Source organism: Octopus bimaculoides, chromosome 29 (genome assembly GCF_046866305.1).
Source record: "Octopus bimaculoides isolate indiv1 chromosome 29, ASM4686630v1, whole genome shotgun sequence".
Lineage (NCBI taxonomy): Eukaryota > Metazoa > Mollusca > Cephalopoda > Octopoda > Octopodidae > Octopus > Octopus bimaculoides.
The window spans coordinates 11,353,694-11,363,058 of NC_142956.1; the positions used below are offsets into that span (position 1 = coordinate 11,353,694).

General features: G+C 40.0%; 1 protein-coding gene across 2 annotated transcripts in view; it reads right to left on the bottom strand.

The window, feature by feature from the left end:
* LOC106869334 (netrin receptor UNC5C) overlaps positions 1-8,966 on the bottom strand; it is a 528,047-nt gene extending 519,081 nt beyond the window's left edge. The window contains exon 1 of one of the 2 annotated variants that reach the window (XM_089345427.1): positions 8,574-8,966. The gene's annotated coding sequence lies outside the window, so the exon portion shown is untranslated. The remainder of the gene's footprint in view (positions 1-8,573) is intronic. The other variant, XM_089345430.1, reaches the window with a different exon arrangement.
* Positions 8,967-9,365: the final 399 nt, after the last annotated feature.

Sequence of the window (9,365 nt, forward strand, 5' to 3'; positions counted from 1 at the left end):
TGGTCGTGTTGATGTTAATTGTGGTATTGGCTGTAGGGGATGGTGGTGGTCGTTGTGGTATTGGCAGTGGTACTAACCGAAATGGAAGCAATGTTGCGGCGCTAGTAATACTTGTAGCAATTAGCAACAACAGCTACGTCGTGCGTGTGTGTAACCACGCGTGTATAAACGGGTGTATATAAAAATATGCGGGTGAGCATACGTACCAATCGATATACACACACACACACGTGTGTTTGTGTGCACGAGCGTAAATGAATATACGTAGTATATGTGGCATATATATATATATATATATATATATATATATACGTGTGCTAGAGTGTGTGTATATATATATATATATATATATATATATACACTCTAGCACACGTGTTTGAATGTGTATCAATACTTGTATGTATATATATATATATATATGTATATATATATATATATATATGAACATGTATGCATGAATATACTGGGCGTGTTTTACACACACGCACGCAAGTATACATACATAATATGAACGAGTTCTTTTACAGGGCTTAGAAAAACTGAAGTACCGCTGTAATAAGTGTGGGAATCTGAGAGAGGGATATGTTGAATAAAATCTTAACTGATCCTCCTGTATTTTCTTTAACCCAAAGCTAGGAGCTTTTCAGCACCCACCCGTGGGAATGCATGTACGTGTCTATATATATATATATATATATATATATATATATATATTGTACATACTTGTGTGTGTGTGTGTGTGTGTGTGTGTGTGTGTGTGAGTGTGAGTGTGAGTCTTTAATAAAAAAAAAACTTTTTAAAATAGTTTATGTAGTAGTAATCAGTGGTGGTGGTAGTAGCAGTAGTTGCTGCGGCTGTTACATAAATCAAACTCCAGTAATTTACACTTAACATAAAACCCCTTATCGTAAGGTATTCTCAAAAGATATTTAATGAAGTACTCCTCATGTAAGAGAGGGGGAGAGAAATATATTAAAGTACCCGCTGTTTCATAGGCTCACTAAAATAGCCCCAAATTATATATACAATTAGGTCATATATATATATATATATATATATATATATATATATATATATATATATATATATATATATATGTAGATATATAGATAGGTAGATACACACGCAGTAAAATATACCCGAATTTACATAAGACCTGAGCTACCCCGTATACATGAAGATTGTGTGGTTGTGTGTGTATTTATATGTCGTTGAGCTATAAGGTGTTACTCAGGCACCCAACTATGAGCCCACTGCATCCTAAAGCAGAAACAGCTGTAAGCCAATGAAGTTCATAAGACAATTGTTTATTCCTTTGATACCCTTTTCTGTATTACTGCTCCGTACCCGACTAACGCTTCGTTCTGAAGCATAACGTATACCCAGTTCTACCCCGAGTTATTAGCCTCCAAACGCCTAAGTGATATATATATATATATATATATATATATATATATATATATATATATATATATATATATATAAATATGTTAGTGCATTTGATAGCATATAAAGCTATGAAAGCGTGGGAATATTGCGTTGAAAAAGACCCTTTGGGATAGAAAAAGCCGAAGGAAAAGTGGGCTCGCATCCCACGTACAGCTTTCGACATTTTCTACCCGAATAAGGTTTTTTAACTCCGATATTTACTTAAGATTATTTATATAGATTTATGTGCTTCGAGATCCTCCGTCAAAACTTCATAATCTCTCGAAAGTTTATAAATTTTTATGACGTCAGTGGCGCGGCTGTGTGATAATAAGAAGTTTGCTTCCCAACCATACGGTTCCGGGTTCAGTTCCACTATGTCGCACCTTGGGCAAGTGTCTTTCTCCTATAGCCTTGCGCCGACTAAAGCCTTACGAGTGGATTTGGTAGACGGAAACTGAAAGAAGCCCATCCCTTACCATATATATAAATAAATGTGTGTGTGTGTGTGTGTGTGAGTGTTCCACCGCCGCTTGACAACTGGTATTGGTGCGTTTACGTCACCGTAACATAGCGGTTCAGCAAAAGGGTGAGATAGAATAAGTACAAGGCTAAACAAAAAATAAGGTCTGGGGTCGATTCATTAGACTAAAAATTCTTCAAGGCAGTGCCCCAGCATGGCCGCAGTCTACAGACTGAAACATGAATATATATATATATATATATATACACACACACACTGTTAGGTACTCCTTATTAGATGTATTGTACGGTGCCGAGACACCAAAAGAATTTAGGCAGTCAAACGAAAGAGTCTCTATGTAGTCGATCGATATGCTAGAAGTAGCAGCCACGTTTCAAATCACTCCCTTCTGTATAAATTTAAATACGAGTCGGCAAAATAATGTAGTCCTAGATAATTATCATATCTCATTAAAACGTGGGGTGTACTGTCACAGTACATGTGTTGGGGACATATTAGTTCTCCCATTAAAAATCGACAGCGTGGTCACATCAGGAGTGGAGCGGACTCTGATCGAGTGAGCGTCTATTATTACAGAACCTACCAAGGGTTAAAGTAAATCTTCGAGCGTGCAAGGGATACCTTACATAAAAGTGATCCTAGGGTATACATAAACCCTGCATAGCCACTTCTAGAAGGCCGTTGACCACGAGTTGTTCTCTCAGCACCTTCCTGGGGCTCACCCTGCCACTCATACACTTAAAAATCGACGAAGTGGTCACCGTAAGAACAAATTTAATAATACCAATACTTTCGGTATTGATACACGACGTCATTAACCCACAACATTTCCTCACGACATAGCTACCGCAGCTAGGCTGAAAAAGACGGTGAATGCCGGCATCTCTTCATAGCAACATTTTATAGACCAATATCGAAGGATCACCCATCCATCATTATCATCACCATCATGATCTGATGAAGCTCGAGGCCGCAAACTTTGGTGCCAAGAACACGGGGCAGGGGAGGGAGCAGACAGAGGGACGTGTTGGCTAACATTAGTTACCCCCGCATATCACTGGTATTATATTTTATCCATCGCCCTCAACACAGCTCACCCGCTTAACACCGCCACATCAAAAGAATCTGAAAAGCCCACACACAACATGCATAGGTGACTCCAACGGGGATTGAACTTACGACGGAAAGAAAAAGCTTAGGCGGAATAGCTATATCAAATGCTAGGCTTATAAATATTATATATGCGTGTGTGTATGAATGTGTATATATATATAGAAATACACATATATATAACGGCAGAGCCCATGCATGGTCGCAGCGCTCGATCTGAAACTAATAAAGAAAAAATGTGCGTGTGTGTATATATATATATGTGTGTGTGTGTGTGTGTGTGTGTATGCGTGCGTATGTGTGAGTGTGGGAGAGAGAGAGTGAGAGTGTGTGTGTGTGTGTACGGCAGTGGGTCTCTATCGATTCCAACAGTTTCTGTGCACCCACCCACCCAACCATCATTCAACGGGTAGTGGTGGACGCGAAATATGCTAAAAATAGTAAACCCCATTCTCATTCCACCAAATTTTCCCTTCAAAAATCTTCCTCGAGACCTGGTAGAAATAGCAGCCAAATCCCCCTCAAATCACACCCTAATGCATATATGCAAGAACCAAGGAAGGAAGGTGATCTCTACATTGTAGCTAGAACTGGTAAAAATAGCAGCTAGAATGCAACAACAAAAAGCAAAATCATTGGGAATTATAATTTCTTACCGGTCCCTACTTCGGAGTGGATGAAAACGAAAATCTATAAAAAAAAAACAACAACAAAAATGATACTAAAATTTCTTTCTTTTGTAATTGGCTTTAGCGAGAATTGAACCTAAATCTGAAAATGCTGGTTGCCTAACTCGCTACCTGTTCCACCAATGCAAAAGCGATTTCTCCTAACGTTAATAATCGTCGTTTTTTTCTACAAAGGCAGAGTATAACATTTGTTGGGGGTGGGTGGGTGGGGGTACTTGACTGAGACTGTTGTATTCGACCCCCGAACAATGCTTTTGCGAAGTTGACTGCGGTGAGATTTGAATCCGGTAGACTCAGGCGTGGCTGTGTGGGAAGAAGTTTGCTTCCCAACCACATGGTTCTCAGTTCAGTTCCACTGCCGGGCACCTGGGGCAAGTGTTTTCTACTTATAGCCTTGAGCTTTGTAAGTTGACTTGGTAGGCGGAAACTGAAAGAAGCCTGTCGTATAATGAATGTGTGCGGGTGTGTATTTCTCCCCTACAGAGCTTGCCAACTGATGTTGGTGTGTTTACATCCCTATAACTTAGCGGTTCGGCAAAAGACACCGATAGAATACTAGGATTTAAAAGAATAAGTACTGGGGCTGATTTATTTGACTAAAATTCACCAGGGCGGTGCCCCAGCATGGCCACAGTCCAGTGATTGAAACAAGTAAACGATAAAAAATAAATCGAATAATGATAATTATATTTAGAATAGGCATTTGACCGGAGGACCTGAGTAGAAGAAGCTCTAGTCGATTCAATCGACCCCTAGAAATTGATAGGTACCTTATTTTTTATCAACCTCAGAACTATCAAAAGTAAAGCCGACTTGGGCGGGAATTGAACCAAGAACGAAAAGAGACGAAAGAAAGCAAAGGGATTTTTGCCTGATGCACAAAATGCTCCAGCATTTCATCATCTTGATCAGTTATAGAGGTGGAAGTGTAGGTGACTCGGGATGGGGGACACGGCGTGCTCACGAAGACGGAGATGGGGGGGGGGGAGTGAGGACCCAGAGCGTTTATCCCCACCCCCTGCCATATACTTCCTAGCTTCACCCTCACGGACACTAGAGCACTTCTAGTTACTGCCTATCATTCGCCGTCATCTCCGGCCCTCTTTCTTGGGTCGGTAGGAAATAGGTTAAGAAATTTCAGAATAGAGTCAGGAGCAAATTTGCCTGTTCAGATTCGAGTTCGATTCTCGCTGAGGTCAATTTGATTTTTATTCTATTTTCACATCCCCCACCCCCTTGCCGGTAGAAATTGATTGATAAAAGAAAAATCAATTCTTCAGCCGTTTTCATACCCGGGCCTTAAATTAATACTGCTTTCTTGCAGAGGTCGATAGGGAACAGCTCTAGAAATTTCAGGGTAGAGTCGGGAGCAAATTTGCCTTTTCAGATTCGAGTTCTATTCTCGCCCAAGTCAATATTTTTATTATTTTTTTTTCCTTCCCTTTTCCTCCTCTTGGGACAGAAAAGAAAAAAGAAAAAGGTATTCCTTCGGATTTGGTCTAGAAAGTGTCGGGATGAGAAGACAACGTAATTCACCCTCCTTTCAGCCGAGCCTCTTTGTGTTATAAGAGAAGGTTGTGTCGGTGATTGGCGTCGTTGACCAATACCGAAAGATTACCAAATACAGTATTTCACTGCTAGTTTACCGATCCCCGAAAAATAAAAGGCTCATAATAATAATAATAATTTCAGGTTTTGGCACAAGGCCAGCTAGTTCGGGGATCGGGGATGAGTCGATTACATCGACCCCAGTACTCGACTGGTACTTATTTTATTGAATCCGAAAGAATGGAAGACAAAGTCAACCCCGGCGCAATTTGAACTCAGAACGTAAAGCATCGGAAGAAATGCCGCAAGAATTTTGTTCGTCGCTCTACCGATTCTGCCAGCTCATCGCGTTTAATAATAATGGCTTCGATTTTTGGCACAAAGCCAGCAATTATGAGAGAAGTGGGTAGTCGAGTACATCGAGTACTGGTACTTTATTTTATCGACTCTGAAAGAAGGGAAAGCAAAGTTGAACTTGGCAGAATCTGAACTCAAAACGTATCCTTTCTGCGATGGGTACAAGGCCTGAAATTTTGGGGAAGGGGCTACTCAATTATACCAACCCCAGTGCTCAACTGGCCCTTATTTTATCGGCCCCAAAAGGATGAAAAGCTAATTTGACGTCGGCCGGTATTTGAACCCAGAACGTCGGAGGAAATGCTACTAAGCAATTTTTCCGACGCGCTAATAATTCTGCTAGCTCGCAACTAAGTAGAAATCCCTAATTTTGTCGGGAATGGGGCGGGGTTGGAAGAAGGGGTCGTATAATTTTTCATATAAAAAAAAAGGTATTTATTTTGTTGAAATTGTTGTTGTTTTATAATAACCCTAGTTCATCCCTAATCATAAAACTTATGACCAAAAGTATTATTCCAGCCGTGACCATCCCTCGGCAAAGTATTAATGAGGTAGCTATTCCAAAACTCCGTCCTTGCTCCGACTCTAATTACATATTTAAATATATTCGTCTCACGTTTAAACGATTTTAGGAAAGACAACAGGCAGCATTAGCTGCTATTTCTAGCATGCCAAAGCGACCACACACTCGCTCTCTCGTTAGCGCCTACTTGTTGGGCGTTGGGGGGGGGGGGTCCATTTATCTCTAGATAAACACCGATAAAAAACACCTACAATCTAGGGTCTTCCAACCGTGACCGTCTCCTCTTATATCTACTACATGTATCATTCTCTTAGGTGGGAGGAAGTGATTTGAGGGAATGTTTACTGTTATTTCTAGCAAGTCCATCAACCATGTGAGAGTTTCCTGTTTTACTGTTGATCAATTAGGTGTTGGTGTTGTTGTATTTGGAGCGGATTAATTTCTCCAGGTCAGCCATGATCCGGCAGAACTATAATCAAAAATGTTCCAGGCGTGACCATCTCGCCTTTTGTTCAGGCATAGTGTATCTAGGACTACCTTATCTAATGTATAGTATAGTAGTTAGCATTAGTGGTTATAGTTGTTGGTGTTGTTTAGCCCAAGGTCAGTCCTGATCCAGCAGACTTATGATCAAAGATGATCCAATTGTGACCATCCCACCTTTTTAAGGTAGAGTATCTATGACTGCGTTCTCTCATGAACAGTGTAGTATAAGTGGTAATAGCTGTTGATCCAGCAGAGCCGACGAACGAAGATGTTCAGGCAAAGTATACCTTAGACTACATTCTCAAATGTGTCCTGTATTATGCAAACAAACCGGGAGTGTTCGATTTGACAAATATTTGACTGCTATTTCTAGATGATCGCTTGCTGTCATCGAGAGCTGGTTGGCTCTTTCGTTGAACTTTCTTTTTTTTCAAACTAGCACTTTTTGAATGTGTGTGTGTGTGTGTGTGTGTGTGAGAGAAAGAGTATGTGTGTGTGTGTGAGAGAAAGAGTATGTGTGTGTGTGTGAGAGAAAGAGTATGTGTGTGTGTGTGTGTGTGAGTGAGAGAGAGAGTATTATGTGTGTGTGTGTGTGTGAGAGAGAGAGAGAAGGGGGTGCATATATCTTTGGTAGTGTGTGTGTGTATACATTTATATAAAAACTGTTTACGGAGGTACATCTGTGTGTATATATGTGTGTATGTTTACATGTGCATGTATGAAAGCGTGTTCACATGTGTGTGTGTGTGTATTCGTGATGTGTTTCCATGTGTATGTATGAGAGTGTGTAACCGTGTGTGTGTGTGTGTGCTGCGTGAGCGCGCGCTAGACAACGGTTAGAGCAAAAGGGAGGGATGGGGTGGAGAGAGAAAGAGAAGGGAAAAGAGAGAGAGAGAAAGAAAGAGAGAGACATGTGCGCGAATGACAGTTGCTTGGCTACGCACGCGCACACACACATATATATTTCGAAACACGCGCTGACACACAAGCATGCAATTGTGTGCGCGCGTGTAATACATTCGTGAAGAGAGGTCTATGGAGTTATACAATGTATACACATGTGTATGGCTGTGTGTTCTTTGCTATCTGTTACTTAATAAGCATATCTCGCATGCACACAATGCTTGTGCACATACATGCATTTTATGCTCGCGCAAGCAGTGAGATTTCTGACAAAGATTGTTTCGAAGAGAGTGTATATACGTAAGTTTGTGCATAGACTGTATGTATGTATGTATGTGTGTGTATATATATATATATATATATATATATATATATATTTACCTTACCTGTTTACAATGGTCTGTGAGTGTATTGTATACATAAATGTATGCATGCATCTATATATGTATATACACACACACACCACCTGAAAGCCTGTTACGTATGTTTATATATCCAATGTAGACGACGAAGATGTGAAACGTGTGTGTGTATGTATGTATATACATGCTGTCGGCAGCGAAAAGGTAAAACATTCACTGTACCGCAAAACGAAATCAGAAGAGTATACACATATATATGTGTGTATGCATGTATGTATATAAAAAAAAAACGCATATATATTGTGGTTAAATGCAATTAAACAGATATGTTTATATGAAGAAACACAAATAGGTGTATGTATGTGTGTGTAGTATTATTCATATATATATATATATATATATATATATATATATATATATATACACACGTGAAATGTGTTGCATATATGTATATATATGTGTGTGTATGTGTCGTGTATAGATGTGTGTGTGTGTGTGTACAGATATATATGTGTGTATTGTTTGTGTGTCTGTGTATTGTTTGTGTATGTGTGTACCTGTATGTGTGTATATACAAGCATGTATGTAAATGTGTGTAAGCATATATATCAACAGAAATCTGGAAAACGTGTATATATATATATATATATATATATATATATATATATATATATAATCCTTACAGTTATAAAGTTTGTAGGTTTTTTTCCTCTCTTTGCTTCTGTATTTCCTCTGAATTTGCTTTTTTTTAAATACTTCACAGTGTGTAGAAACATATATGTTTGTACATAAATATATATACACGTGTGTATATATATATATAATATGTTTTAGTTGTAAATAGCTCCGTCACATGTTGGTAAAAATCCTCGAGAAGCGAAATGTGTGTAGCGACTGACAGTCAGTCAGGCAGACAGACAGGGAGGGTGGGAGGGAGAGGAGATAGATAGAAAACGGGAGTGAGCGTGTGAGGGAAGGAGGAAGAGAGAGAGAGAGAGAGATAGGAAGGAGTGAGCGTGTGTATGATGGGGAGAGGGAAAGAAGAGAAAGTTTGAGCGAGGGAGATCGTGTGCGAGAAAGGGAGGGAGGGAGGGAGAGAGAGAGAGAGAAAGAGAAATGGAGTGATGGTGTGTGTGAGTGAGCGCGTGTGTGTGGAAGGGAGGGAGATAGATAGAAAAGGAGTGAGCGTATGAGTGAAAAGACGGAGAGAGGTGAAAGTTTGAGGAAGGGAGAGAGATACAAAGGGAACGAAAATGTGCGTGAGAGAGGAAGGTAGGGAGAAAGAAATAGAAAGGGAGTGAGAGTGTGTGAGGGAGGAAATAGGGGATGAGGAGAAAGTTTGAGCTCGTCAGAGAGAGAGAGTGAAGGGTAAGGGGGGGGTAGAAGAAGGCAGGAAGCAACGAGTGAAAGATAGAGTAAGAAAGAGAAAGAGGGAGATAGAGTAAGAGGAATAGTGAGGGTGTGAGGGAGTAAGA